We start from the raw sequence: 9204 nt of genomic DNA, 5'->3' as shown, positions 1-9204 counted from the left end.
ATGAACAAAGTACTCGCATGATGCCAAATAACACAAGAAAATGGATTACAAACACAAACCGGGGTACTCGATCGAGTTACCGTTACTCGTTCGAGTTGAGGTCAGGCTACTCGATCGAGTTAAGCGTACTAGATCGAGTAACTATAGATCAGAATGCTCTTTAAGATGTCATAAGCAGGTACTTGAATGAGTGACTGTAGGTCAGAATGCTCCCACACACGATATAAGCGAAGGAAATACACAACTCTCCGGGGTTTCATCCCCGACGTTACATACCTGCATAACATGTTTAGAAAATCCAACAAAATACGGCCTTATGGCCAAATACAAACCGAGATACATCCAAGTACGATCAAACAAATGTAACAAATAACCACAAGTCCGCTAAAATAACACAACAAGAAAATCACTCGAGGTCGCCTCCTCAATCCTTCTCCTCCTTATGTGCCGGCTCCTGACGTGCCTCCCCGATGGTCGGCCCCGTGCCAAGGTCTCCTCCTGCTCTCCATGGCACTAGAAATCCGTAGGGATAACTCTTAAGAACTTCCCATGTAGACGGGTCTACTCCGTAGGAGTGAAAGACTCCACTATCGTTCCCCACGCCTCGCCACCAAACCGGTTGGGCCAAGTTGGTTCCCGCACCCTGCATGTAGGCCATCTCATGGAGGTTCCAAAGCACCAAGGAGTGGGAAACTCTCTCGGTAAGCTCGCTAACCTACATATGAGGGCTAAAGAAAGTCGTGTAGCTGGGATACTGGTACTGGGGTGGTCCAGGCTGCACCGGCTGCGACTCTCCAACCACCTCTCTCACTCTCCTGGGGGCTCTCCCCACTCTGGGTACTTGGTCCTCCGCCCTAGCGTGGTCGCCCCCAATCAGCTTAAGCATCTCCTCTAGAAGGTCGTCTAGGATCAGATAGGTCTGCTCGGGGAGGTCACTCTCAGCCAAAGGCTCCATCACTGGAAGATGGTCCGGGTCGAGCACTGTCATCCAAATTCTACCTCTCACCCTCCAAGCTAACCCACCATCACTCAACACTCTCAACCACTTCTGAGAGATAATGTAAGCCTTGTCGAAAGTCGGGACAACCGGGGTCAAAGGCTTGAGAGCCGAAGAGGCCTCAAAACTGGTCAACCTCTCTACTAGGCGGGTGGCGATGGCGCCACAACTGAGGTAACGAGTCGAAGACTTGGCTATCAAGGACAAACTGACGCACACTATGGCCGGGGCACTGTAAGCAACGTGATCCTATCGGGTGGGGTTCAGGTAAACAACCAAAAGCATGACCTCGTGTGAGTTGAGCTTACTCATATCTTTCCTACCATAGAGGAAACAGGTCAAGGCTCGGAGAAAAATCTTCAAAGTCACATGCTGATTGTCATTAATTAACATGTTACTCGAAGTAGGGGCAGACCTACCAGTGAACAAGGGCATGCAACCACTGGACCCACACTCAGTCGGGAACTCTCTAAGATATCCCTTCTTGGTCCGTGTAAGCCTCAGGTGATCGGCGAACTGGTCAAGGGTCAGGTAGAAACTAGTGTTCATCAACCGGAAACCTACCATCTTCTCAGCCACATCATAAGTGAAAGAACACATGAACTCTAAGGTCAAAAAGGCATAAGAGTGTTTCCTGAAGTGATACAGCCCCTCCAAACCCAGTATCTCAAAGATGTGCCGGACATCTACCTTTATTTTCAGCTCCTCCAAAACAATCATGTCTATACATCTAGTGGGTCTCATGGGGTGACTCAACAAATCTACAAAAGTGTCTCTTTGCTTATAATCAGCAAAGATTACCGTAGGGTATCCAGGAACTGGTGGAACAACAGGGCCTTGACTCCCCTTCCTTATCTCTACCTCAGTGGCGCGTGACCTCTTGCTTTGTCGGGTTGCAGCAACATTTCTCGGCATCTGTTTCAACATGGTTTAGCCACACATCGGGTTTTTTACAAACTCGAGATAGAAGTTTCAAATACTTATATACGATGAAGATGATGCTTAAGATAGATTCCTTGTCAAAGTATGTAAAGTTTTGAGACCAAAAACACGATTTTTGCCAATTCCTCATATTTTTGAACTACATTAAAGGTGCTTTAAAATTTTAAAAGACGAAGCTTAAGCAAGCTATAGAAGCAACTTGGGCTGAATGTCTACCAAAACAAGCTTAATAAGTCGATCATGGTAAAGAAATTTGGAGCAAAATTCATATTTGTGCACTTTTAAAACGAAGTTTTAAGACAATTTTTTTGTGTGAAAATAACCAAAATCAAGCACCAAATATGATACTACTAACATCCCTTATCCTTTTTCAACAATTTAAGATAAATTTGATGAACAAAAATCGAAATTCGGGGCAAACCCCAGAAAAATCCGAGTTGGACATAGTTGCTAATTTGGTTTAATTTTGCAATTCCTAACATCAATAACAAAGATCCAAGGTGATTTATATCCAAAATACAATTATAATGCAAAAATTTTGGGTACAAACCGAAATTCCAGAAAATTCCAACACTAACTTGCTTCAAATTGATTTAAAATCAAAGTTAAAGAGTAGAGATTTACATTGAATAGGTTGCAAATGAATTAAGTGGATGAACTTAGGGAGATGCGGAAGGAATCAAGCAACAAAATCACCAAGGTTTTGTAAAGATGAAGATTTAGGAGAGAAATTAGGTTTTGAAAGAAGAAATAAGAAGAAAGGATAAAAGAATTGAGAATTATAAGCATCGAAATTTTTAAAGGATCCCGTGTTACTGTAGCAGCGGTACTCGATCGAGTATCTGAGGTACTCGATCGAGTAGCCTCTACTCGATCGAGTTGAGGTTGCTCAGTCGAGTTTTGACGCTCGCAGAATAAGCATGGATTCTGTTTTCTATCAAAATCGATTGAGTGACCCTCGTACTCGGTCGAGTTGTCCCTCGTACTCGGTCGAGTAAGTCAAAACAAGCGACAAAATATTAGGAATCCGATTAGTCATTCCTGCAAAATAACAATTCGTTCGGAGTCTAAGGCATACTTAGAACTCGTCACTAATTATTTCTATACCATCACTATCGATTGGCATTACTTTGCATATAACACATTTTTCCGTAATTAAAACATTACAAATTCTATTCTACAACATTTCACACAACATACGATTTAATTTGATCATTACGTACCTTAATTCACATAACTCTACAGAGCAATAATGATATTCTATTCATGCATATGCATGTCAAATTCTACCACACAGCATATTCGTACCATTTATCAAACATTACCAACATGTAAATTAATTATCACTTACATGCCATCACATAATCTCATGTATACTTCCAACACATCGTACCGTCCATCCACACACTTACGCATATACGACTATATAAACAGTTACGCATTACATGTTCCTATCATCCACACTCACAAACATTACCCTTATAACACATATATATCATACAATTTGCATATTACACGTGCAGGCACACACAATTCCCGACTCAATATCCCCATTCGAAGTGGCTAGCTTAAGCATATTGGGGCCGAGATTTTGGAATGAGGGCACCTTCTCACCCAAAATCAAGCAATTCAAGGGGCTCCAAACACACATACCATAGGTTCATTTTATTAGACTTACTACGTTCATTAAGTTCATTGGTTACAGGTTCCAAAATCGTCGCTCTGATACCACTTTGTAACACCCCCATCTATCAAGGAGCTTTAACAAGACCTTCCCTATCAGATAAGGGTATTACCATCTCGGTTGCCCAAGGAATAGTAAATATCATAACGTCAATAAAAGAACAATTAAGTTTAAGTTATTACAAGTTTAACTCAAAAAAAAGGAAAGATACAACTGATAACAAGATCTATCAACTACGGTGATACTATCCATGCCACGACTCGGTGATAGACCCGTCCCTCCAAAGCACCCAGCCAAGTTCCATATATCAACACCTACTAAGACGAACTGCTCACCATAATGGATCACGACAGATATATAACAAAGGACAGACAAACAACAACACCCAAGATCAGTAACTGAGGAACAACAGACAAACCAAAATACAACATATATACACCCATCACCAATACCAATCACCCATCAATCATCTGACTAACCCGAAGGTAAAGTCCTGCCAGAATATCCGTCACAACAGATATCCCACACCGCCAGTAGGGGACCGTAGCCGTTCCCACCTATGCCCCGCTCATCTTCATCGAGCGAATAACCCATGTCCATTAATGTGCAATGATGAGTGTGCCATTGTTCACTCAATCAAACACTATTTATATCCAACTACTAGCATAGCAAGTAAGTCGGAGTTGAGCCCAAAGGGCGGGGGTATTCGAATTGTTCAATATAATTATAGTTGTACTAAGGGTTGTCACAATTGGTTTGAGTTGTTGATTCTAAACTAATGAAAGCAATAAATGGCAATGAAAGGTAAAGCAAGCAATAAAATTAAGGATGTAAACAAATGCTAAAAGATACTAGAGGATCATGGGATCATAGAGGAATCATTGTAAGATAGTATAAATGAGTCACATAGATGCAAGCAATTATTATTGTGTTGGAATCGAGTTAGTTTATGTCTTACAATTCTTAGGGAGACTTGGGTCCCCGAGCCGAGTTGGTCACGACTTTACAACACCTAAAATCGACTTAATTCTTCCTATTCAACTATATGCATGGTCTAACAAGCCTTTAGTTGGTTTATGTCTTAGAAGTCTTGTTAAAAAGATAAGAGAATCATGCTAGGTTGTCAATCAAGCATTTCATCAAACATAACATGTGCATAAATTGAAAGTACAATAAGCAAGCATTCATATAAACTCATTAAGCATAGATTTTAAAAGTTCCTTAACTCATAATAGTCATCTAAAATATATATATGTAAAAACCATTTTAATTTAGATGACCAAGATCTATGTTGCATGCATTAGATATTTAGCCAAGAGAGGAGAGTAATAATGTTCCTTACATAAGTAGATCGAAAAATATGGGCACAACAAGATCTCCTATCTATGTTGTTCTTGAGCTTACAATAATAGGATGATCCTTCAAGAAATCCAAAGCCTCCAAAATAGAAGACCTCCAACCGATTGCACCCAAGAACAAGTTACCCAAATCCTAAAATATATTAACTAGATATATATTAGGATACCCTTGAATATTTGTTTTAATATTTCTAACTATTAGCAAATATTAATAATATTTTAGAGGTATTTTAGAGAGATAAATTTTTCCACATGCAAAAGATGTGTCAAAATAAAATTAGTAACAACTACTCATTTAAGGGGGGGGGGGGGGGTACGCCGGTTTTAATAGGAGAGGAAGAGAGAGCCTTGCGTGTTGTGAGCATGCTAGAATTAATTAGCATAGATAAGAGAAAAAGTAATTGGGAAGAACAAAAGAATAAGAGGCATACTTGAGAATAATTATTATGTCCAAGATGCCCTCTTTCTTATCAATTTACACAGCACCCATAGTCCAACATAGGTCCATTTTGATTTTATAATTTGTCTCACAAATGTATATAAATCACTCATTTTTATCATCTTATATGACGAAAACATATCACAGTTGATTCCGTCTTACAACACTCATTATACATACATGTACATATAATATGTACCAACACTAATCGCATTAGTTAGTTAGTACAATTTTATTAATTAATAAAATCGTCTCCATTACTTTATTATTCAATTATCACATAATTAAATAATAATTTTCGTCGGCCCGAGTTCGTAACTCGTTCTCTCTAAATCAATTGACCAAATTTTTAGTCATATTATCAAGGGACTAATTAAACTGTATCACATAAAATTAATTAGATATTTCTTGGGGCTCGTTCCTTTAGGTGTGACTGAAAGGGATCAGTTGATCACCGCTGTCAAACGACAATAACGTCAAACTCTAGTCAGCCAATGGTTATTGATTTACGTTAAACAATTGACATGGATTACATAAATACAAGTATCCCTATTATATTCCTGTAATGATATTTAATTTGTATACACACTATTGTGGAGGACACTAACTCCAACAATCTCCCACTTGTCCGATACAAGGTGTGCGTTACCAATTCTCTTGTCCGTTTTAATCTCCCACTCAATGCAAGCTGTCTTTCAGGTCGCACTTGCACATGAACATATCATGAGTGGTTTTCTCGATCGGGAGTATTACTGCAAGACCGGAAAAATCTACCATAGATTACTTCCGAGCGTGGCCATGAATTTTCAGTTACAACTCCTCGAGTGGCCCTGAGATAGGGAAACCCAACATGGGTGGACAATTCATGTATGTCTTATCTATCTTCGCTCAATGCAGATCACCATGACCTAGTTGATGTCCTTAGGCATCCTTTCACAGCACGACCTAGGACAAAAACCAAGGTCACTCGGAAACTACACTGACTCAGATAATAGTCTCTAGTTAAAAGAATCGACTCATAGGAATATCATTGAAGTCCCTGCCATGACCAGGCGTCTCTAATAGAACTAAGGGACTCTATAAATGGTCACTGTCCGGCAAAGTATCATACAGTCTGCCTAAGTAATCGACCAGTCATCTCCTTGACCTCATGGTATTGAACCAACCATCGATCAACTTACAATCTAGTCACTACGAGACGTCACCTCATTAAGTGACCAGGGACAAAATACAAAGTTCATCTTGTTCACTTGAATAGGGTTCAAGTTGTCATATAACCTATTCAGATAAACAGAGTATTAAAATTTAATCTTATTAATAGAAAGAATTCATAAATGAAAACTTAAACAATGAATGTGATTATCATATATATATAAAATTGATACAATATCCAATTATTACATATCCATAATCTAAAGAAATTCTGGTACTCGTCTCAATCCCATTGCGATGACATGACCATCATGCTTAGCCTTTGATAAAGGCTTGGTTAAAGGATCAGCAACATTATCGCCTGTCCCAACCTTACAAATGTCAATTTCCTTCCTTTCCATGTAATCTCTTATTACATGATATTTCCTTTGTACGTGTCTAGATTCATTACTAGACTTGGGCTCTTTAGCTTGAAAAATAGCCCCACTGTTATCACAATATATAGTGATCGGGTCTTCAGCAGTAGGGACTACTCCTAGTCCTTCCATGAATTACCGAATCCAAACAGCTTCCTTTGCAGCTTCCAACGCAGTCAGATACTCAACTTCTGTTGTAGAATCCGCAGCGACACTTTGCTTGAATCTGTTCCATCAAACAGCTCCTCCATTTAATATAAAGACATAGCCGGATTGGGATTTCAAATCATCCCGATCGGTTTGAAACTAGCGTCCGTGTAACCTCTTACACGTAACTCAGTTTCTCCTCCAAACAGTAAGAACGAATCCTTAGTCCTTCTAAAGTACTTAAGGATGTTCTTTACGGCTATCCAGTGACACTCACCTGGCTTGGCTTGGTAACGACTCATCATGCTCAAAGCATATGCGACGTCGGGATGAGTGCAATTCATAGCATACGTGATAGACCCAACAGCGGAAGCATAAGAGATGGTCTTCATGCGTTCAATTTCCTGAGGACCTATCCCTATAGATCCGGATACCCAAAATGCGTTGTGCCTCTCCCAAATCCTTCATCTGGAAATGATTCCCTAGACACTCCTTAACGGAAGTGAGCGTCGGTACATCATTCTCGATGAGCAATATGTCGTCCACATATAAGATAAGGAAAACAACTTTACTCCCACTAAACTTCATGTATAAACAAGGTTCCTCAACACTTCGAATAAAACCATATTGTTTAATAACATGATCAAAACGATGGTTCCAACTCCTAGATGCTTGCTTAAGACCATAGATGGAACACTTAAGCTTACACACCTTCTTAGGGTTAGATGTATCTACAAAACCTTCAGGATGTGTCATGTACACTTCCTCTTCGAGAATCCCATTCAAGAAGGCTGTTTTGACATCCATTTACCAAATCTCATAATCATGAAAAGCGGCAACCACTAAAATAATCCTAATGGACCGAAGCATAGAGACTGGAGTGAAGGTTTCGTCATAGTGAAGACCATGAACTTGAGTGAAACCTTTTGCCACCAATCTGGCTTTGTAAACATCTATATGTTTATCCATGCCAAGTTTGATCTCAAAGATCCATTTACACTGAAGGGCTCGCACTCCATCCGATAAATCCACCAAGTCCCATACTTGGTTCTCGTACATGGAATCCATTTCGGATTGCATGGCCTTAAGCCAATGTGCGGAGTCGGGACCAGAGACGGTCGATTTGTTGGTAGTAGGTTTGTCACTTTCTAAAAGTAACAAATCATTATTTCCTCTTCGATGTTTCCGAGGTAAAGGTCAGGTGGGTGACTGATTCTACCTGACTTCCTAGGAACGATTACCATCTCAGAAGAGGAGGGAACGTTATCCTCCACGTTCTCCTCTACCTCATTCTCGGTTTGTGGTTCTTGAACTTTGTCAAGTTTAAATTTTCTCCCACTCCGTCTTTTAGAAATAAACTCTTTTTCTAGAAAGACAGCATCACAAGCCACAAACACTTTGTTCTCGTGATGGTTGTAGAAGTAATAACCACTCATTTCCTTAGGGTATCCTACAAAAAGACATTTGTCAGACCTTGGTGCGAGTTTGTTATCAGACTTATTCTGGACATACGCCTCGCACCCCCAAATCCTCATGAATGACAAATAGGGGACCTTTCCTTTCCATATCTCATATGGAGTCTTGTTGGCCGCTTTAGTCGGGCTTCGAGTTAGTGAGAATACTGCAGACAAGAGGGCAAAACCCCAAAATGAATCAGGAAGCTCAGTTAGACTCATCATAGACCGAACCATATCTAATAAAGTTCGGTTCCTCCTTTCGACCATGTCATTTAATTGTGGTGTGCCAAGAGGAGTCCATTGTGATACAATGCCACAATCTTTTAGGTGAGAATAAAATTCTTTGTTTAAGTATTCACCACCACGATCGGATTGTAGGGTGTTAATCTTCCTTTCCAATTGGTTCTCTACTTCATGTTGAAACTCTTTGAACTTCTAAAAGGCTTCACTTTTGTGCTTCATTAAGTAGACATACCCATATCTACTTAAATCATCAGTAAAAGTGATGAAGTAGTGATAACCTCCTCTAGCGGTGATGGTTAATGGACCACACACATTGGTATGTATGAGGGCCAAAACCTCACTAGCTCGTGCTAGGTTGCATGGACACGC

This window comes from Silene latifolia, chromosome 11 (assembly GCF_048544455.1).
Source record: "Silene latifolia isolate original U9 population chromosome 11, ASM4854445v1, whole genome shotgun sequence".
NCBI lineage: Eukaryota > Viridiplantae > Streptophyta > Magnoliopsida > Caryophyllales > Caryophyllaceae > Silene > Silene latifolia.
The sequence above is the reverse complement of the archived record's forward strand: the minus strand, read 5'-3'. Positions refer to the sequence as shown.